Genomic DNA, 23,708 nt, shown 5'->3' on the forward strand with positions numbered 1-23,708 from the left:
GCATTTCTTAGCATTGAGTTAAGACCATGGCTTTGGCATCATTTGTTAGTCAGAGATAGACCTTCTTGAAAAATGCTAGTGTCTGCAGTGGAGTTGATGATAACCCCGACCTTGCAATCATCTGCAAACTTAGTCAGCCATAAACCTTCAGCATTTGCTTTCATTTCAGAGAAATAGATGCCAAAAAGGAGAAAACCCAGTACTGAGCCCTGGGGGACTTTGCTAGTGACTGGCCTCTTGGTGGATGTGGCCTCACCTATTTTGACCTCCTGGCTCTTATCAGTGAGCCAGTTGGCTATCCAGTGCATAACAAAAGGGTTTATACCTAAATTAGCAAGCTTGTCTATAATGCCTGAGTGGGGTATTATATCAAAAGCCTTGGCCAGGTCGAGGTAAGCTGTGTGTACAGCCTTACCTTCATCCATGCTTTGTTGATCCTCTCAAAAAGTCCACCAGATTTAATTGGCATGACCTTCCTTTAATGAAGCCAAACTGTGATGGTTTCAGTGTTTGCAAGTTACCTGTGTCCTCATTTATCATGTCCATGATGATTCTTTCCATGGTCTTACATATGAGGCTGGTAAGACTTATGGGCCTGTAGTTACCTGGATCAGTGGCTGGACCTCCTTTGGGCACAAAACCTGACTGAAGGTTCCAGTTGAAAAGTGATTCAAGTGGACCAGAGAAGTCATGTGTCATGCTATCTATTAAACATCGATTCAGTGTTTTTGGCCTTGGAAAGTGCATTAATGACCTGTTCTCTAGTAACGGCTGGGGGGGGATTGTATTATGTGGTATTTCCTTTGGACTATCTGGGTGGGATGGGGGAGAAATTTGAGCTGAACCTGTCAGCCAAAAGGTTGGCAATGGCCTCAGATTCAGTGTGGGTGATGCCATTTACAATAACTTCTGCTCATTGTTGTATATTTTCTCTGAGGTTATGGACATAGCTGTAGAAAGCTTTGTGGTTGTCTTTTGCCTGAGAAGCTATTTTTTCTACAGATTTAGCCTTTGAAGTATTAATTAACCCTCTTAGCTGCCTGTTTAGATTGGTCAGGGAGCTTTTAGTAGGTATGGCTTTGTTCCTCCTACGCTTGGCCAGAATTGTTTTTTTTTTGTTGTGTAGCCAACTGATATTGTGATTCTTTTGAGTTTGTCTTATTCTTAATATGAGTGTGCACAGCTCACTCTGTAAGGCTATCAATATGGCTGTACAGAGATTTTGTAAATAGCTCTGCGCATTCTGTGTTTGCTGTGCTTAGAATTTAGTCAAACTGTTGGACAGTAGAGAGAAGTTAGCCTTGGAATAGTTCCTAAAGGTTTTGGTTTCACTGGATCCCTGGATTTAATTTTTATTTCAAGTAATATTGCTGCATGGTCATATCTGATGAGCAATAATATTACATTGGGTGAGGAACACTGCCCCCCCAGTTTTGTGAGTACAAGTTCAAAGATGTTTGTACCCCTGGTAAGAGAATGGACCTGATAACTAATGACATAGGAAACCTCTAAACACTGGACCCAACCCAATTTGACTTTGCTAAGGGCAGGTCATACCTACTGAATCTGGTGGATTTCTTTGAGAAAATCACTAAGACCGTGGATGATGGTAAAACAGTATACCTCCTCCCTTGAACTGGCCAAGGCATTTGACACAATTTCCCACTCAGGTATTATATAAGTAAACTCACAAAACTGGGCATAAATCTCTGCATCACCAGATGAACAGCCATTTGGCTCACATACAGGACACGTGGTTAAAGTAGATTAATCCAGATCCAGCAAGAGGCCAGTTACTAGTGATGTGCCCCAGGGCTCAGTGCTGGGGGGCACTCCTGTACATAATATACTTCTCTGAAGTCAAAGCTAATGTGGAAAGCCTCTGGATGACAAAGTTTGCCAATGACTGCAAGCTGGGGGCAGTCATCAAATCCCCCAGTGATGTAGATATCCTGCAGGAGGGTCTAGATTAGACAAATGACTTGTGCCAGAACCATGGCCTAAAACTAAATGTGAAAAAAATTCATAATCACACCCTTTGGGAAGTCAAATACCCCTACAAATTACAACATCAATAGTATACTCAGAGGTGTGAGATCTAGGTATACAGATAGACAGTAGCCTGAACTTTGACCACCATGTGTCCACAGTGGTGAGGAAGTCCTTCTTTGTGGCACAACTTAAAAGTAGAGATATGGCATCCAGATCCAAGGAAATTATAGTCCATCTGTACTCTGCCCTCATTAGCCCAAAAATCAAGTAAAATGCACCATTTCTCATGTACTCCTCACAAAGAAAATAAAGGGTATAAACAACACGGACTAAAATCCCTATCCCTTTACTCTGTACCTTACTGACTATTAAGGGGTGACCTGTGGCTGACCTACAAGGCACTCACAAATCCAACCCTAATGGAGCTGCTATACATCCGCAAGTGAAACAGCATGAGGGTTACCCAATCTAGGGATCTAAACTTAGTCTGAGAGTCAAACAAAACATGCTGGAGAGAGATATAGCATGAAGAGATAATTATCATGAAAATGATCAGTAATGACATAGGAAACCTCCAGACACTGGACCTAACCCAGTTTGATTCATCAAAGGCAGGCCATGCCTAGTCAATCTGGTGGACTTCTTAGAGAAGGTCACCAGAGCAATGGATGAGGGAAAGATAGTTCACACTGCCTACCTTGACCTGGTCAAGGCTTTTGACACAATACCCTACTCAGGCATTGTTGGCAAACTTAAAAAGTTAGGTACAAACCCTTATGTCAGCCACTGGATAGCCAGCTGGCTCACAGACAGGACCCAGGATGTTAGACTCGGGGAGTCCACCTCTATAAAGAGGCCAGACACAAGCAGAGACCGCTCCTTTTTTGACATTTACTTCTCTGAAGTCAAGCCCAATGTAAATGGCCTCTGGCTGACTAAATTTGCAGATGATTGAAAATTAAGAGCTATCACTGAATTCTCCACCAACACAAATGTTTTCCAGGAAGGGCTGACACAGACAAACAACTGGTGTCAGAGCCATGGACGAAAACTCATCATCATCATCATCAGCCCCCTTTTTCCCATTTATTTCTACATGGGGTCAGGGTATCATGTTAACTGTCGCCAACTTTCTCAGTTCAGTGCCACATGCCTGCCTTCTTCAACACTTATGCCTGACTGTCGCAGATGTTCTTTCACACAATCTATCCACCTCTTTGCTGGAGAGCCTCACTTTCTCTTACCTTCTTCCTGTCTGTCCTAAATCTTCCTCACCATATTGTCTTCCACTTTTCTGCACGTGTCCAAGCCACCATAATCTGTTCTCTTTGATCTTTTTCTGCAATTGGAGCTACTTTGGCTTCTGCTCTTATGTCTTCATTTCTTCATCTGTTCCACAGTGTGCATCCTACCACCCTTTTCAGGCACTTCATTTCCATCACCTCTAGCTTCTTCAACTGTTCTGCCTTTACTGTCCGGGTTTCTGTGCCATCCATGTGAAGCAAAGTTCCTCCCTAACCCAATTCAAGTATAACTTGGACAATTGAATGGGGAACAGGAACTTCATCCCTGGATTGGCACCTATTTCTCTAATGGACACAGGCAGCCTCTAAATTGTTCATCTCCTGGGAACCAGCTTGTAAATGTTTCACCTCCCAAGCTCCTGCTTCAACATATCAAGGGTGTGATGCTCCAGCACTGGCCTAGTAATTAAGGAGCTTCAATCCTCACCACTGGCAACAGTGGGGAATGTACACACTAGGAGGTTGACAAGTACACACACAATAAAGTGCAATTTCCCTTAAAAACACACATAGATCACAGTCAGTCTGGGGCTGGTTTCTCCTTCTTTCTCTAGATCCCCAGTAAGACTCCCCCACAGGCACAGCTATAGAGTTGAGATCTCAGCTGAGTGGCCAAGCTAGACCTCCAGCATCATGTCTATCCAACCAGTGCTTCATGTCCCTGCCCAAGTAGCTGACACACACACACACTTTGAGATTTGATTTATACAAACACACACACACACACACACACACACACACACACACACACACACACACACACACACACACACACACACACAAACACACACAAACACACGCACACACCTGGGAAAGGCTGGTACAGGTTTACTAGCTATGCCCCCTTCTACACAGACTATAAGGTAGTTTTCACTGCCACCAGCCAGCTCCTTATCAGCTACTTTAAGGCCCTTAACAAGAGGTGTCCAATCCTACTGTGTAATGTTACTATTAATCCAAATGGTAGTTTGATCAAGGGCCAGGCTGTCAGGAGTGGCCTATACAGTGTCACCAAATAGATATGCAAGTACTCTAAGAGCTTAAATATGTCTCACAATTATCAGCCACAAAGATATGTTTAAATATATTTAATAATAAATAATAAAAGAACAAGACAATGCTCAGTAAGTAATCAGTTACACCAGAGTTCAAAATCACAGGAAATATTTAAAACAACATTGCAGGACAGTTTAAAATCAATAAAGAAAACATCTAAGCTATACTTTACTATATTCCTATCTGAATCTAAAAAGTTACTATGCCCTAAAAACTTACAAACTTACTTACAGAACAACAACCAGGCAGAAGTGGTGAGTGGTTCTTGTCAAGTCAAAGACAAAATACAAGATGCACTCTCTCTCTCTCTCTCTCTCTCAGAGAGTTCTTAAATTAATACCAAATATTACTGCTGGGTTAGCTTGGATGACATCACTTTTTGTCACCTGACTTTAGTTCCCAATCTAAACCCCCATTGTTAGAAACTAATAGCATTATCATCTCCCTGTGAAAAATACATATCCCTTATATCTTTGCAAATGCTGGAAGACATAAAACAATAAAACACTCACAAAACAATGCAGAAGGCACCCTAGTTCTAGACATCTAGTCTCCTTGCTGCATTGAAACTAACTTTTAAAGCACAGTCATAAAACAGTTTAATTTCAAATAGTTTCTTGAAGTTTTGCAACTTAACTCTCTGTGTTCTAGTTCCCACTGTTAAAACATATACATTTACACATATACAAGAGTTTATATACATGTATTCCTTAATTCAGCAGGGCACAATGTGCTCACACATCTAGGCTCAGTACTGTACAAACCCTGTTCAACACACACTTCTGTACCAGCAGTTTAATATACACATAACATACAGTTCTAATACATTTGTAAGACAAGCATATGAATCATGTTGATATTCACAAATGACATATAGGTTCATAGGTAGGTACTAGGCTATTGGCCCTAGGGCCTATACAAGCCTAGCCAAAAAGGTGCCCTGGCTTTCGCCACCCAAGAAAATTATTTTCCTGTGCCCCTGTCAAGCAGAATCACAGAAGTGATCCCCGGGGTGAATTTGCTATTACTCATCCAATCATCAAGATTTTTCTTGAAGAGTGCTATTGAGGAGCTCTGTTTGACATAGATAGGTAGTCTGTTCCAGAGTATGGGAAGTCCCTGGGGCAGGAATTTATCCCTCCAGCATGTTCTGTTTATTGTGGTGACAAGGTTTAGGTCCCTAGAGCATGTAGCTCAGAGGGATTGGGATTCCTTTAAGTGGAGCATGTCCAACAGCTCTGGGTTTGACATAGCTTTGTATGTTAGGCAGAGATCGCCTCTGAGTAGGCGATATGCGATGGAGTAAAGCTGGAGTTTTTTGAGACAGTCTGCGTAAGGCATCTGTTTGAGGCCAATAATCCTCTTTGTGAGGTATTTTTGCGGCCTTTCCAGTTTTTGTAGATGTCTTGTGAGGTACATACCAAAAGGGCATTGTACTCTATAATGGGTCTAATGAGTGATGAGTAGAGGGGAACAATTACCTCTTTTTTCTGGATGAGGAACCTTTTGTGATGAGGTGTGCCATGTAGAAGGATTTCCTGACTACTGGGGCAATGTGATTATCAAAGGAGAGACTACTGTCCACCTGTGTCCCAAGGTCTCTTATCACACTATCGGTGTTAAGTAGACTACCGCCTATGTGGTAGTTCATGGGTACAGAGTTTTTACCAAAGGGGATGACAATGCACTTTTTGGCATTGAGCTTGAGACCATGTCTTTGACACCAGGCATCTGTCTCAGTGAGGCCCTTTTGTAGGATGTCCACATCGTTAGGAGTTTCAATTATGGCTCCTAGTTTGCAGTCATCTGCAAATTGAGTTAGCCAAAGACCTTCTGTGTTAGCCTGTACTTCAGAGACATAGATACCAAAAAGGAGAGGACCCAGGACTGAACCCTGTGGTACTCCACTTGTCACTGGTCTGAAGTCTGATTTGGAGTCTGCTACTTTCACAGTGTGGGTTCTGTCAGTAAGCCAGTTGGCAACCCATCTTGTGACATACGGATTTATAGCTAGTTTAGTGAGTTTATCTATAATTCCAGAGTGGGGGATGGTATCGAACGCCTTGGCGAGATCTAGATAGGCTGAGTGAACCACCTTACCCTCATCTATGACTTTGGTGACTACTTCAAAGAAGTCTATCAGGTTTAGGAGACATGATCTGCCTTTTACAAACCCAAACTGTGTGGGGTCCAGAGTTTGGAGATCGCCAATGTCTGTGTTTATGAGTTCCATGATGATACGTTCCATGGCCTTGCAGACGAGGCTCGTCAGGCTAATGGGACAGTAGTTCCCGGGGTCTTTTGTGGCCCCCTTTTGTGGAGTGGGATAACTGTCATGGTGCTCCATTCAATGGGCACAAAACCTGAGGTGAGGCTATGATTGAACATGGTACTTGGGTGGGGTGCCAGTTCATTCTGTAGTTTATGTAGATAATGGGATGTTGTCAGGTCCCATGGATGCTGTGTTCTTGGCTTTGGAGAGTGAAGTTTTTACCTGTGCAGCCGTGATTACAGGAACTTTGCATTCTTCCGGTATAAAGATGGGTCCTTTAGGGGGTGAGGGGGGGGGGGTAAAGTTAGCACTGAACCTATCTGCCAGGATGTTGGCAATATCAGTTAGTTCTGTATATTTAGTGTCATTGTGCTGTAATTCAGAGCAGATCTGAGTGTTGCCATTGAGATTTTTGACATAGCTATAGAATGCTTTGTGGTTGTCTTTAGAATCAGTGGCAAATTTGTTTTCATAACTAGCTTTGGAGGATTTTATGAGGGATCTCAGCTTCTTACTGAGGCTGACCAGGGAGTTCCTCCAATTGTGGGATTTTACACTTTTTTGCAACAGTTTCTTTCTTCTGTTGTAGAGTTTGTTTATGGCAGAAGACCACCAGATTGGCTTCCTTTTTTTGGAGGATAGCATCTTGGTTCTATTAGGGATAGCATGATCCATGCACTTGTGTTAGTGCTTATAAAGTGCATTTGTGTAGGATTCAGCAGTCGTACCTCTATTGTCCATCTGCATGGGTGTCGTGAAGTTTGCCACTTCTGTCTTAAGAAGCGTGAAGTTGGCTTTGGAGAAATTTTTTATGGTTGTTTTCCTAATGGGGGATGTGAGCGGGATGTGGATGTCTAGAGTGATTAGCTTGTGGTCGGATCTGACTAACGAGGAGCTGACCTCTGGTGTGGAACACTGGTCACCCATGTTGGTGATGACCAGGTCTAGGATATTGCTGACCCTGGTGGGGGTGTGGATAAGTTTATCCAAAGCATTGGAATTGATGATTTCCAGAAAACGTTGAGCAAAAGAGTTGGTACATGAGTAATTTTCCCAGTTAATGGTAGGGTATTTGAAATCACCCATTATTAGAGTGTTGGGTTGTACCTTAATATTTTCCAATGTATCAAGAAAAGAGGAGTGGGAATCCTGGGGCATGGTGGGGGGTCTGTACCAAGCTACAATCTGGATTGCAGTTTTGCCCAGAGTTAGTTGAACTTGGATAATCTTTTTATGCATTATGCTGAGCAACTAGCTTGGAGGTGTGGATATACTTAATGAATATGGACACGCCTCCACCTTTAGTGTTTCGGTCCGGGTTTGGTGGCCAAAAGGTGTGGTATGAATTATAGCCTGGTAATGCAGTGGTGCTCTCTGGAGCTTTGAACCAGGTCTCTGTCACTGCACAGATGTCAATGTTCTCCATTTTAAGGAGTTCCTCGAGTGAGTGCATTTTGAGGTTTAGACTTATAGCATTGAGTAGCATTACCCTCAGATTTTGCTTGCTTATACCTGTTACGGTGGTGAATTTGTCATTTGATCCTTGCCTAAAAAAGGCACTATAGGGGTGGCAAGAGCCTTTGCCAGTATCCGGAATCCCAAGGGTGACAAGTGCAGGCCATCTCTGGCAAAGCAGTGTGGTCTGTCGATCATGTCATGTAATTATTTAAAAAATTCTAGCTAGCTGTGCTGGCAGTATTTCCCTTTGTCACAAAGGGTACCAGAACTTGTCGGAGAGTTGGGATGCATGACTGGGCTTAAAAAGACCCTTGTGGTCATTAGCCTAGTAAATACCTATGAACCTAAGATATGCATGTCAAAAATTGCTCCTTCTTTGAAACAGGCTTCCTATTCAAATTAAGCACAGCCCTTCCCTGGCCCTCTTCAAAAGCAATTTGTATCAATGGATGGGGAATCACCAAGATGGCTGCCCATTGAGCAATAGCTTATTTCTAGCTCTCCCAGTGTTTAAACAGAAACTCAGCAGAGAAGGCCAACAGATTTGTGTTTATTGTTAAATTTCAGTAACTGGCTAGTAAGTGCACTGCCTGGATGCCAGGAATAGAGAAATACAGAAGACCTAGAAAAAAATCAGCTACAAAAAGAGAGGAAGAAACACTGACTTTGGAGAGTTCTGCAGCTGTTCAGCAAAAAGCAATGCAACCTTCAGACATGACTTCCAGTAGCATACAGAAAGATATGACAACTGCATGTAGACCTGGGTAAAATAAACAAAAAAAACTGATGGAGTATATCAACATAAACAACAAAAGGCTGGAAAAATGGAAGAAGCTTTAACAAGATATTCAGATGAGATGATAAAGCTGCAAAAATCAGAGGTCAAAATAAAGAAAAGGCTGTCTGAATATGAGATTGCTCAGGAAGAGATGTTTCAAAAAATAATAGAATTAGAGAACAGAGCACATACGGAAAATCTGGGATTTTCAGCTATAACAGAGAACCTGGAAGGAAAAGACTGCATTAATTTTATGAAAGCACAAATAAGCAACTGGACTGGTATTCCACAACAGGAGTTGTTAGTCGAAAGGGCACCTGGCTATAAGAAAGCAACCTAGACCTTTAATAGTAAAGATGCAATCCTACCAACAAAATGAGTAGATTCTGACAAAATTGTGGCAAAAGGATAAAGTACTAAAAGTGGAAGACAGCAGGGTGTTTGTGGAGAATGATTACTTATTGTACACTAGACAGAAGAGGAGTAAATTTATTCCACTATTCAGGGAATGTTGAGATGCAAGTGTGAGAGTTAAACTGCTGTACCCAGCTGTCTTCAAGGTATTTTTCCTTGGAGGGACAAAGTAATTCTTTGATGAAATACATGCTGAGGATGAAATACAAAATCCAACAAAAAGTAACCTGTGAAAAAGAAAACAAAAATCCAACAAAAAGTAAGCTGTGAAACAGAAGGAGATTCTGCTTCTTGTTCTTCTGGTAATAAAGACCACTGTGGGACTGTACCTGTAAAACCTTTTTAAATGTTTTAGTGGAAAATGTTGCAGAGAAGGAAGGGAGCACAAGAATTGACAAGAATAATTGAGAGTATGTTTGAAATGAAGCAGAGATAGGATTTTGGAGATGAACAGTAATAAAACCGGTAACTTAATATGGGATTAGAGTGCAATAATTATAGTTGTGAAATATGACAGAACAAGAAAATCTGGAAATATTGGACTTTTTCAGAGTTTGTTGGACTTGTGGGGGACTCTAAAGCATATGCCCTACTTCATGTCATTAATATTTGGAAAAATGTTTGAGGGGGCAAGAGGAGGGTGAAAGTTAACTGTAAGTAAATATTTGTTTCTTAAAGAACAACAATGGGCTTCTATTATTAAATGCTCATCTTCTCTGTCCTTTTTCTCCCTATTTACTGTCCCTGCTATGAATAAACAACAATACAGTATTTAAAATATTTTAAATTAACCGTTTCTTTCCACTAGAACAGTACCTTACTGTACTGTGGTGGTTTCACTTTCAAAAAACTATTATCCCACCCTGGAAAGCTTGCTGCAGTCTCCAATTCATTTATGTCATCAAGGCCACTGAATACAGGTAGTTTTCTGGCCAATTCCCTCCCCAAACTGACATCACCATGATCATCCTAAAAACCCACCCATGCTGTGATGTCACAGCTCCCTGGTCCTTCCACTACCCATACAGAAAGTAAAGGCTAGAACAAGGAAACAGTAAATGAGTCAAGTCTCCTGCTTTGAGCTGTCAATCACAGCAGGTAACAGCTCAAAGTACCCTTAGCACTTTGACAGCTAGGGAAGTTAGGTGTGAAAGGAGATGGGAGATGAGTCAAACTAGTACAATTCAGGCTTCACAAAAGACTGCAGTTTAGCCATTCTAAAAAGAAGCAGCAGTAAAAAGCACTTTGAAAGTCTGTTCTGTGGCATTTTCACTGTTTGTGTTTTAAGTAGTCATTGAACAGCATGGAATGTTACTTAAAACTTACTGACTAAAAGACAGTAGTGTATGCATGTAAAATCAATGTAGTGACAGGAGCTTTAGGAAGAATGAGGCCTATGTGATGTAATTTTTTACAAACAAGTACTACACTGTGGAATACCTAGAGGCAGACCAAACAATCAGAATTACTTCAAGATGCCAGATCCCATGTGGTCAAACCCAGAAATTGCATATAAAAATATTTAAAAACCTGTAAATAGTCCCATAGTTGTGTTAAAATGTAGGAAACAATAAACCGTGATGAAATAAACATGTTTTTGAGTCTGTGGGTGCAGTTCTCCTTTAAATAGCACCAATGTGATGGCATGTGGTTTTCTTTACATGCTGTAAAGTTTTTTCAGTTATTTTTAAGTGCAATGGGGATTGCAAACATGTGCTGCTGTTCTTATTTTCTTTTCTTTCTCCCTTTTCTCTCTCTTCTTGTTCAGTTTTAAGAATTGTAGGCACTGCAGTATATACTAAAGTCTGGTTAAAAAGCATAATAAAAGAAAAAATAATGTGCTTTTTTTCTCATTCTTGCATGGGGAAATGATTGGATTAAAGACCTTAGATTGATATATTAACAAGCTTTAAAATTTTCTACCAAATACAGGTAAGCTCAGTAACAATTCTGCAGCTAGTCTTTATGTTTCCATGGAAACAATCTGATAAAGAGAAACTGACTGCCTAGTTCTCAGGCCTACATGGAGACAATCTGACAAAGCGAAACTGCCTACAGTCTGGTGGAAAGTAATTAGCTGAGAAAAAAAAGAGAAATTGGCTAAGAGATAATGTTCTCTGAAAGCATTCAGGGGTTTTCCCACAGTAGATAATGTTCTCTAAAAGCATTCAGGGGCTTTCCCAAGGTAATGTTCTCTGAAAGCATTCAGGGGTTTTCCCAGCTGGGAAAGCTATAAAGATAAGACAACAACAATCAGCACTTAGTAGAAGCATAGGCTGTACCATGTGTCTTAGCATGGATGACCTGTCTTTTAGGTTAACTCAAGTCAGTGAGTGTGGCTGTCAGTTTAGGGACTTTTATTCCTATTAGTAGGGTAAAACTTCAATATTTGAAAGTGCACATAATTTTATGTCTTAGTATTACGTTAATAGATTTTAGGGGGGTACTGGGGGATTTTTTTTTTTTTGTTTGAGTGCTTTCAATAAAACTAAAGGTTTTATAAGATGTGACATAGGCTTAAATGTATATGACAAGAAACAACTGTATAAAAGTTCAACCTGCCAAACTGTGTATGCATGTAACACAAAAGCTGGAATTAGACAGTTATCAAAAAAGGTGTTATACATAAAAGGTGGGAATAATAACCTTTTAATACAGTGATGCTGTCTTTAATGTCTTTAAACGCAAATGGCCTCACAGATAAATACAAACAAGAAAGGGTAGTGAACTATATTCAAAATGTAGAGTGCAAATAGTTATGTTACAGGAGACACATTTAGAAATGAACATGTGAATTTGATGAAGGGTTTCAGGATGGTTACTCAATGGAATACCTGGGACAAAGGGAAAGAGCATTACTTATATTAATTGCAAGAGGAGCTCTAATAGTGATAGAAGAAGATAACAAATATAATAATGGCAGATTTGTAGTGTTAAGGGGCTACTGGCAAGACAGGAGGATTACACTGGTATCTATTTACATTCCACCTAAAACTGCTGTAATGGAGCTTAGAAAATTCTGGGAGAAATAATCAGTTTTCAGCAAGGAATATTTCTTATAGGTGGGTACTGGAACTTGATTTGCAGCAGTGAAGATGTGTGTGGGGAGCCCAGAAGGGAAAATATAACAAAGGAGGGTATATTTTTGAAGAAATTTATGAAAATATTTAGCATGGAAGATGTGAATTCAGTAATGGGAGTTCAGAGTGACTTTACATACTATTCCTCATAATATAAAAATTGGGCTAAGCTAGACAGAATTTACATTTCACAGGAACATGTGCATTTAATTGAAGGTGTTGATACCCACTCAATAATTATTTCAGATCAGCCAGTAATAGCTAAAATAAAAACACAGGGTAATGATATACAAATGAGACATTGGCACTTTCCCATGTATCTGTTGAAAAGAGAGGAATGGGTAGTGGAGATTATTTAGAAGCTGTTAGAGAGGATAGAAATTTCTTCTGAAAAATTAGCTAGGGAGTGGGATACAATTAAGGTGGAGTTTAAAAATAGTGTAGAAATAAAATAAAGGGAGCTATGGTTAAGAAGTAACAAGAATTATTTAGAGGGACCAACAAATGTGAAAGTATTGCAGAATAGAGGGAATCTCACAGAACAAGAAGAGGATCAACTGCAGAATGCTAGGCAGAAAATAAGGGATTACCTCGATAATATGCACGAGCTTAGAAAGATTGCTGTTAAGGAACTAATTTTTGATAACACTAGAGCACAAAAACTTTTAGCACAATAGAAAGGGCTGTCACCAAACTTAGGGAGCCAATAACAAGGAAGGTAAAAAGAGATCTTGTAGAGGTATTAGAAATATTTTGGAAATTCTATGAGAGTCTCTATAAAGCAGATAAATATGAAAATCAAGAAAAGATATAAATGGAAGTGTTTATGGAAGAATTAAATATGCCAAGGTTAGAGGTAGATGAGTCTCAATTACTAACACAATAGGAGGAGATGAGATAAAAATTGTGATGTATAACCAGTCTACAGGAAAGTCCCCAGGAATAGATAGTATTCCTGTGGAAGTTTGGAGACAAGACTAGTAGGGAAAAAACTGATAAAGATCTGAAAGGTTTTGTTTAACAATATCTTAAGAGGAGGAGAAGTATCACAGTCCTGGAAGAAAGCAGGTGTAGTTGTAATACCTAAAGAGGGTAAGGATCCATCAGATCCAGCTTCATACAGGCCCATTTCAATACTAAGCCATGATTATAACATGTTCATGTCTATAATAGCTAAAAGAATGGCAAAAGTAATGCCAAAACTGATATATATGGATCAGTGTGGTTTTGTGAAGGGGAGGCAAACATTTGACAACATTCACAGAACATTGATTATCCAGAGAGAAGCAGAATGTAAGAAAATACCATTGTTGTTAGTGGGTCGTGATGTAGAGAAAGCATTTGACAGAGTAAGCTGAGACTTTATGAGCAGGGTAATGGAAGCATTTGTATTTCCTGAAAAATTATAAGGTTGATTAGGAGAATATATGAGGGATCTGAGGTGAAAATTAAAGGGGGTGTGGTCTTCTCTGATCATTTCTGTTTGAGCAGGGGAACCAGGCAGGGGTGTCCTCTTTCCCCTTTATTATTTGCATTATATTTAGAACCATTGGCAAAGAAAATAAGAGACTCAGAAATTCAAGGATATAATTGGTATGAGGTCTATATTATAAGCACGAAAGCCGAAATAGGCGAACGCTAGAAGATCGACACATAAATGTCGATCTACAAAAAGAGCGAAGGACGGAAACACCAAAATGCACAATGCCAGATTCCCAGAAGCAACAGCACCATACAGGTAAGTAAAACCAAAGTAAACAAGCACAGCATAAAACACTTTTATTAACGTTTTTGCAGGGGGCAAGCCCCCTTGCACCCCCACACCCCCCTACTTATATATACCAACTTTGAGACCGCTGTACAGTGGGGAAAAGGATATATTTCCTCATCCCCACAATCACCCTGTTGGCCAGGGAAATCCATTCGGTGTTGTGTCTTTCAGCATTTCCATCCTTTGCTCTTTTTGTAGATCGACGTTTATGTGTCGATCTTATCGGGTTCACCTATTTTGTCTTTCGTCTTTCTAATATAGACCCATTGGTATGGTAGTCAAGAAAAGCTAGCTTTATTTGCAGATGATATTATTTTGTACCTGACAAAACCAGAAAAAGACATTACAGTGTTGTGGAACATTTTGAGACAGTTTCAGATCTTTTTGGGATACAAAATTAATGAAGCTAAAACAAAGGCAATAGCAGTAAATTATGTACCCACACATGAACTGGTTCAGGAATATCCATATTTATGAAGACATGATAAAATGAAATATTTAGGAGTATGGATTAAAGTGATTCTAGTGTGGCAGCTAAGGATATGTGGGAAGAGACTAAACAAAAGATAATACAAAAAATGAGAAAATGGATGATTTGTTATATGGATATGGATAGTAAGATACAATCTGATAAAGTTTTAGTCCCTTTAGTTTTATACATAGGTCAGGCATATTTTTATCAACCAGAGGAGAAGTTGTGGATAACAATTAATAAAGAGCTGAAGGACTTTATCTTGAAGGGGAAGACAGCAAGAGTGAAGTGGGATAAGCTGATTCTTCTAGTACAACAGGGCAGATAGGGATTGCCCAATTTGAATGGGGTATTTCCGAGCTACACAATTACAATTAATATACATAGTAGAAGCAGAAAACTGTAATTCAAAGTAGAAAGGGGGGATGATGATGAAACATGGGGGAAACAAAGAAAGACTGGGATTTTGGATGCAGGCCTTTAAGGAGCATAACAATAATCGTGAAGAATAGTATATCCACAAAGTAGCAGAAAGCATTCTAAGAACTAAACCAACATGGGAATGGAGAAAAGAGGTTCTGCTGATAGGGATGACTGCTATTAGGGATACAGACAATAGACAAGAGGGGACCGGAATTTATTGGAGAAAACTGGCAAAGGAACCAAGGTAATGGGAGCAAATAAGTAGAGATGGAAAGATGATAGAATGGAAAGACACCAAGAATTTATTTGGACTGCAAGTTAAAGACTACCTTCCCTATCAGGGACTGATATCAGAGTATAGGCAAAGAGAAAGAAATAGGGGTGCCCTAAATGAAAAAACAGCACTGGTAGAGTTTTAATAGAATCTAGAACAGAAGCTGCCATTAAAAAAGGAATAATTAATAGAGCATATAAAATATTGCATGATAACTATAAAAATCAATCAGAGGAGATTAGAAAGGATTGGGATGAGAGACTGGATAAGCAATTCACAAAGAAACAATGGGAAGATATATGTATGTCTGCCAAATATGCAACAAAATCTGGAAGATTTGGGATTTTTGCCTGGAAATGTTTACATATATATTTGTATACCCCAAGTAGACACCAGAGAATTTTTTCTCAGGTAGACAGTAAATGTTGGAGGTGTGAAGGGGAAGATAGAGATAATTGGGAACAAGTGTTCTGGGGGTGCGGTAAGTTGGCAGACTTTGGGGATTCCCTGCAGGATGCACTGTTGGGGATGATGTGTGGGCGGATTGGTCTGGTGAGGGTGATGGTTTTTCTGAGCTATGATACAGAATCGGCATTGCCTAGACGTGTTAAGGCCTTGCTGTGTCTAATACAAAAGCAATTATTAGAAAATGGAAGTGAAAATCTAAACCAACTATACTGGACGTAGTGAATATAGTAACAGAGATAAAACAACTGGAACTGAGATCTTTAGAAAATGGTGGGAGCAAACTACATAGGAATAAATGGGAACTGTGGGAACAATACATACAAGGGAGGAATGAGGTCTAAAAGGCAGCAGGACTTAAATGAGCTATGTAATGTTTGAATGATAAAGAATGGGTAGATTATAAGTGGTGTAATGTTTGCAACTAGGAGTGTATCAGTATGGTTTGTGATGTAAAATGCTTGTGACTAGGATTGTGTAGTTATGGTTTGTTTTCATTTATATAAATGTATGCCTATGTAGTAAGTGATGATTTAATTGAGATGTTTCTTGTTTAAAAAAGCAGGAATTGAATAAGTTATGTAATATTGCTTTGGTTATATGACTTATAGCAATATATGTGAAGTATAATGTTTGTTATGCTAATATAGTTTGATTACTTTTATATGAATGCAAATTTGCCTATGTCACAAGTGATAATTCAATAAAGATGTTTGAAAAAAATGGATGGAGAATTGCAAATTCACACCTGAGGTAGTGTCTATGCCCCTTATGGATAGGGGCAATGTGTAAGGTACTCAGTGTACAAGCACAAATCCATGCCATCCTCTTGCCCCTAGGGGCCATATATTGGATAGAATTGGATTATACTGGCTAGCCTTGTAAGGTTCCTTAAGCTGTTAGCGTAGTAATCTCCTATGAACCCATGAAAGATAATATGATGTATTTTTTGGCATTTAGTTTCAGACCATGATTTTGGTGCCAATTATTTATTTGGGATAAACCTTCCCGCAGGATGGCTAAGTCATTTGGGGATTCAATGACTGCTCCTAGCTTGCAGGCATCTACAAACTTAGTTAGCAAGAGCCCCTTGGTATTGATTTTTACTTCAAAGAAGTAGATGCCAAGAAGGAGAGGTCCCAGCACAGAACCCTTTGGACTCCACCAGAGACTGGTCTCTTTGTGGTGGCAACTTCTCCTATTTTGATTTCATGCATCCTATCTGTTCGTCAGTTGGCAATCCATTGGGTGACATAGGGTTTATTCCTAATTTATTTCTGTGTTCTACTATGCCTGAGTGGAGGATTGTGTCAAAAGCTCTGGCCAGGTCAAAGTATGCAGCATGTACCAATTTACCTTCATCCATTGCTTTGGTGACCTTTTCGTTCTATAAGTATTTTCATGGCTTTGCATATGAGGCTGGTTAGAATTTCAGGGCTGTAATTGCCTGGGTCTGTGGAAGGTCCTCCCTTATGCGGGGGAATGACTGTATCTGTCCTCCATTTACTTAGTACAAAACCTGTATGGAGGCTAAGGCTGAACATTGTTCTTAGGGGGGTTGGCTAAAATCATACTTAATGCTATTTAAGATGCATCCAGAGGTACAGTCAGGACTCGTGAATGCAGTATTTTTAGCTTTTTATTGTGCTTGTAGGAGTTGGTCTTGTGTGACAGTCATAGGTGAGATAGTTTCAGGCTTATCTTGAGGGATAGATAGATGATGGGGAGAGAGAGGGGTAACATTATAGCTAAATTTATCGGCCAGTAGGTTGGCTATATCTTAAGCCTCAGTGTAGGTAACATTGTTCACAGTCAACTCAATGCATTTCTGAGTTGTGCGTTTGTGATAACAAACATAACTAAATTAATAATAATAATAAATTACTATTAATATCAATTAATAATTAATTAAATAATATCAAACAAAGCAAAATCCCTAACAACATCAAGAATTAATCCAGGATGACAGATTGTTACAGGATTCCCTGCAACACATCTTTACCCAAAGCTGCCCTGCCTTTACACTGCACATCTAACTTTGGAAATGTGTGCACATTTCTTCTTATTGTAGATATATGTCCTAAATTAAAACATTTCTGAAGTAAGTAGAAGTAGAGGCATTCTATCTTGGGAAGTGTGCCTTGAATGAGGCCTCAAGAATGCTGCAGTATTTGTCATTACAAAAGGCACTAGAGAAGTTTGCTGGGGGCAACAGCAGTAATATGCGTGTTCCAGTGACATTCTTTCATGGGTGTCAAACTTAAAGACTAATGTCTCCGTGGTCTGGGGTTTTCACTCCTCTTGTTGTTATATTACAGTTGGTGTTCCTTTGAGAGGTCTTTTTTATTATTGCATTTAATTCTGTTTAAGATGGATAGCATTTGTTTTTGCTATGTTCAGACATGGATTCTCTCTTATGACTACTCTCAGTTAATTTTTTGACATTAAAGCAATGGTCTAACATCATCATTTTAGTACAGCAAATGTCTTTCAGCTTCTCCCGTTAAGGGTCGCCAAAGCGGATCACCGGTCCACAGATTGATTGGCAGTTGAGTTTTTACGGAGTCAAGTTGCCACCCCAGTCCCCAACCTTCACAGAAGGTATACACACACACACACACACACACACACACACGTGCACACACACACACACACACACACACACACACACACACACACACACACACACACACACACACACACACAAACACACACACACACACACACACACACACGTGCACACCTACCTGCATGTCTTTAAAACTCACTCAACCACAGGGAGAACATTCAGTCTCTGCACAGAAGGTGCTCCAGCCAAGAATCAAACCAGAGAGCCTGTTGCTGTGAGACAACAATGCTAACCACTGCACCACCAAGGCCTATTAGCATTTAAGTATAAAAATATGTAATTCAGACAGAATGAAATTTTCTGATCCCGCCCCTACCCAGAATTTTATTATGTGGTGAAAATGGTTCCATCATAGAACAGGTGACTTCCTTTCATTACTTAGGAGTCAATTTCTTGAGAGTCATTTAGAGTTTGATTTGCATTTAGAAGTACTAACTAAAATGATTTTGTAAGGCTGACTCAATTATATGAGGTAAGTTGTTCCAAAGAGATTAGAGATGTTTTAAGAAAATGTTTTTTCTTATCAAAATTTGAATATAACTTAGCTGTTTTTTGGATATCAGCAGACACTTATCCATAAACTTGATTTGGTTTGTCATACTATTTTACAATTTATGTGGACTTCATATTAATAAATGCATTGTCTGCTATATTCTCTGTCTGGTGTCTGGTAAACCTTCAGTTGGTATTTATGCCTACAAGCTGCAATACAGGCAACGCCCATACATGAAGTAAATCTGTTTTAACCTTTTTCTGTGACTCATCCTATTTCACTTTCTGTTTATTTCTGTTACTAAAAAAGAATGCAACATCTTTAAGTTTTAAAATTATTTTATTATCTTAACGTTTATTTAGATATGCTGTTTGTTCATGTGACTGTACGTTTATTTTTAAGAGATTAGTTAAGCAGTATTGTATTACTGAGGCTTGTTTTGTATGATTTGCTACAGTTTTATGTGTTTGGGCTCATGAAAAAGAAACTTGTGCTTATTGTTTCTTGGAGTAAATATAAAGAATTGAAATGAAGATCCTTGCCATCCTTTCATGAAGGAGGGAAAAAAGCTGATAAGTCATTATTTTGCCTTCTGTTCTAGTTAAGTAGTAGCTGTCTGTGCAGGTCCAAGGTATGCAAATGCCACTCCCCTTCAACTGTACACTTAAAAAAAAAACAATAAAAAACACTGCTAGTTGAACAGAATGATTCAGGCAGTAGACACCACCATCAGATCTGTTTTATTTGCCACTTCCTCTGTGGAATGTTGTATGGCTGCATTTCAGGAACTCTACTGCTAAAAGTCACCACCACTAAGACTATAGTTCTCCAATATAAAATATAATTCCACATAATCAGATAAATCAAATGGCTTCAAATTTGGCACCCATTTAATGCTTCAGCTGTATTATGATTGACTATTCTATAGTTTATTGTGGCCAGATTTCAGCTGACCAATTTGGTCAGTGATTAAAGTGATTTCCATCACATTTCCCTACACAATTTGTTTCCTGTTGACACTCAAATTGCTAAAAATGTTCTGCAAGCTTTAATAAAAACAAACAAAAAATGTATTTATGTTATCTATGTAGTTTCTATTTTTTTTTCAGGTGAGGTTCCTTTGTTTAATCAATTCCACTTTCTCAGTGTATTTGTGAAATAAGAGTGCAGTCTGCAGCAGACAATATGTGCTGACTTGTTCCTGTATGGGATCAGAAGCCACAATCATCTTCTTATGGTGCAGGATTCAACTACTGCTATAGCAATGCCATATTAATTTTGTCACGTGGAAACTGTCCTCATAAATTATAAATATAACAATCATTTGGCATGTATCATGTTTCTAATACAGGACATCCTCTAGTTCAGCTGCAGATGGTGTAGTTTTCTAACTAACTGGTGTTCTCACACTAATAACTTAGTGGTGCAGTAGAGACCCACAAGCGGATCAGAAAACTTACTCTCATTGTCAATGCTGCTGCTGATATTGCAGTGTGATATCTGAGTGATGACAGGGTCATTTAACTTGTTAACTTGTGATAGCATACTTATACTAAACTGCTTACTATAACACACAAGTGAAGTCATTTAATCCTTTCACATGTTTAGCAGATTCCTTTTAAAACAGGCATAGCACTTTTTCAACTATTTCAATTGACAAAACATGTCTGCATTTCTAAGCATGTTTATATAATTTAAGTGACTGTCGTCTAAGCAATAGTAACTGGTCAAATTACTGCAGATTGATAGGTTTATGTCTGCCAAGAATGCATAACCACTTTGAAAACTATGAATGTTTAGTTGTATGTATTCACACTGGTTCCAGCACTGTGGGAATCACATTATGCTTTACAACTATTGTGGGGGGTGGAGGGCAGTATTAGAAACATACAATAAATAAATAGACAGATTAATAAACTCTAGCCATGATCCATTCCCTTGCTTCCCTCTTCTACTGTCTTATGTAATCAGCAGCTGGGAATGAAAGGGCATATAGCAAATGGGGACTTGATGGCCAAAGTGAGGGGGAGTACAGGGATAAAAAAATATTTTAAAAAGCTCAAATTATTTTAAGTTTAAAACAGGTGGCATAGTTACATTTCATTTCTGGTAGACACATAACATGGATTCAATTGCTTATACAGTTTGCTATATAGTAATAACAGTCCACTATAACACACTTACAAAGAGTTGTTCTTGCTATTTATCCATTTAAGTTCTTTGCAAAGAAATGGTCAACTTGACTTTCTCTCATTCATGGTTGAGGGAGCTCACTGTATTGCTTATCAATTTGAAGTGCCTTTTTGGAAAGAATAAACAGGATTCTGAAAGTCAAAGACATAATGCCTTTGGCGTAGCAAGAAGCCAAAAAGTGTAGTGTGATGAAGAAGAGGTGTAGAAGGGTACTGTACTAAAATTAGTATTCCTCTGAAGGAAGGCAGTAATGAATAGTTAGAAGGTGTGGGATGATACCCACACACTGGAATCTGTGCTGGGAAGTCTGGAGGAGCAGCCTTAGCCTTCATCATTGGTGTATTTGGAGATACCAGTTGGTTGTTGCAGATAGTGAAGTACTGTGCTGTATTTTGGCATGAGTAGCATGTGTGTGTTTAATCACCTGTAGAAGATGATGTGTTTTTCAAGTTTTTATTAAATAAGAAATTTCTTATTCTTGTCTTTTCAAACGTAGCACTTATGTATTGCTTATTTACTGTATACATCCATTGATAAGGCCATTGCATTTCTCAATTGATTACCTCAGCCGTGAAGAGCAAACAAACAAGAAAAAGCACTTCATTGTAATAAGCTGATTACTACATGAGAAATGATCAGTTTATTACAGTTCAATCTACACCAAAAAAAAAATGAAATTCCTTCTACTGGCACACCAACCAGGTGCCCAGATGCAGAACACACCCTCTTTCCCTTCTGCCCCAGCCATTCAAGTCACATTTCTGTGCCCTACCCCAACCCTCCTTCAACGTATTTCATTTAAAAATAATAATAATTTAATTTATACTGCAGCAAACTGCTTGCTACAGATGTAGCAAACAGTTGCTACAGTTTCTACCTTGCCTGCATGCAGGGCTACAGCACTCATGTTTTAGTTTTAAAAAATTCTTCTTTTTAAACTGTAACAAACTGCTTGTTACAAATGTAGCAAACAATTGCTACAGTTTATACCCTGCCTGCATAGAGTGCTATGGCACTTGTGTTTTAGTTAAAAAAAATCTTCATTTTAAACTGTAGCAAACTGCTTGTTGTAGCAAACAGTTGCTACAGTTTATACCCTGCCTACATGGAGCACTATGGTGCTCATGTTTTACTTAAAAAAAATTCTTCTTTTTAAACTGTAGCAAACTGCTTGCTAAAAAAGTAGCAAACAGTTGCTACTGTTTATACCCTGCCTGCACAGAGTGGTACAGTGCTCAGGTTTTAGTTGGAAAAAATTTTTTTTTTCTTTTTACTTTTTAAATTGTAGCAAACTGTCTGCTATAATGCAGCAAGCAGATGCTACAATATATACCACAAACGTAGTGCTGTAGCACTCAGGTTTGACCGCAGATGCATTAGGGTTGGCTGATTATGCCCACCCAACACTTTGCACCCAGGGCAGTTACCTCTCTCTCCCCACCCTAGCTGTGCTACTAACCTTATTGTCTTCATAAAATTCTCAGACTAAACTAAGAGTCCTGAAGTTATATCCTATATAGATATATGACAAATGGAGAAAAAAATTATCTGAAAAGAATTCCTTCCTTACCCAGTTACATTTTTTACATCATCAGATCCTCAGACTTTGTGAAGAGACAGAGAGAGAGAGAGAGAGAGAGAGAGAGAGAGAGAGAGAAAGATCACTCTGGAATCCCTGACTCCTAGTTACCTCTCACTAGCAAATTAACAGAAAAGCCTACCCTCATTTGCAATTCACCATAATTCCAATGTTTCTCTTCTACCTATGGAAAAGTTCCAGTTTGGCTTAGTTATCAGGACCTACCTTGTACATTATAAAACTTTCATTTAATTTCGTTGGAGTCAACAAACTTTTTAAGGGGGGGGGCTACCTGCACTGCAGCAAGTCCTTTTTTACTTACAGCCTCTTGCTGACAGGGAAATTGTTTCACTGAGGATTAAGAATCTGTTTCCTGTGGTCCAGTGGTGCAACGTTTGATTCCCGCAGCCTCCATTTCCTAACTGTGTGACTCTGAGCAAGTCACTTAACCAGACACTGATCCCAGACTGAGCCTGAAAAAAGTCCATGGAAAAAAAGTGCTGTACCCCGGACAACAAATATAAGTAGTAGCTACATAGTGTAAGTGGTTTATTTTACTTTGCAAGCCAATGCAATCATGTATATTTTCTATAACAGCAGCTTTGATTTAATACTGATCTAAACAGATGCAGTGGATAAGTTATATATGAACTGCAGAAGTGTTGTTCAATTCTGTAACCTCTAATTGAGATGCTTTTGGCATACATGTCCCTTTCAGTCTTTGCTGTGGTTGTTCCCAGTACTAAGTTTATTGTATTGGAAAGGGGAAAATCAATGACTTATGATGTATGTTTAGGAAGCATTACTAAAGAAGAATAATCAGACTATAATGCACAAAAAAAAAAAAATCATAATAACACAAATTGTAGAGAAGATTGCCAATATTTTGATTTAGAATTGCAGAACCATGATGCATTATAATGGAAAAAAAGACCATGATGATAGTCTAAAAAGTTAAATACTTTGCAACTAACATCATATTTTTAACAGTGTGATTCCTTCTATATCCCTTCCTTTTTTGTAGCTGATATCATTTGCACATGAGCCAGCAGGGG

This window comes from Protopterus annectens, chromosome 7.part1 (assembly GCF_019279795.1).
Source record: "Protopterus annectens isolate FY-2018-M chromosome 7.part1, PAN1.0, whole genome shotgun sequence".
Taxonomy (NCBI): domain Eukaryota; kingdom Metazoa; phylum Chordata; order Ceratodontiformes; family Protopteridae; genus Protopterus; species Protopterus annectens.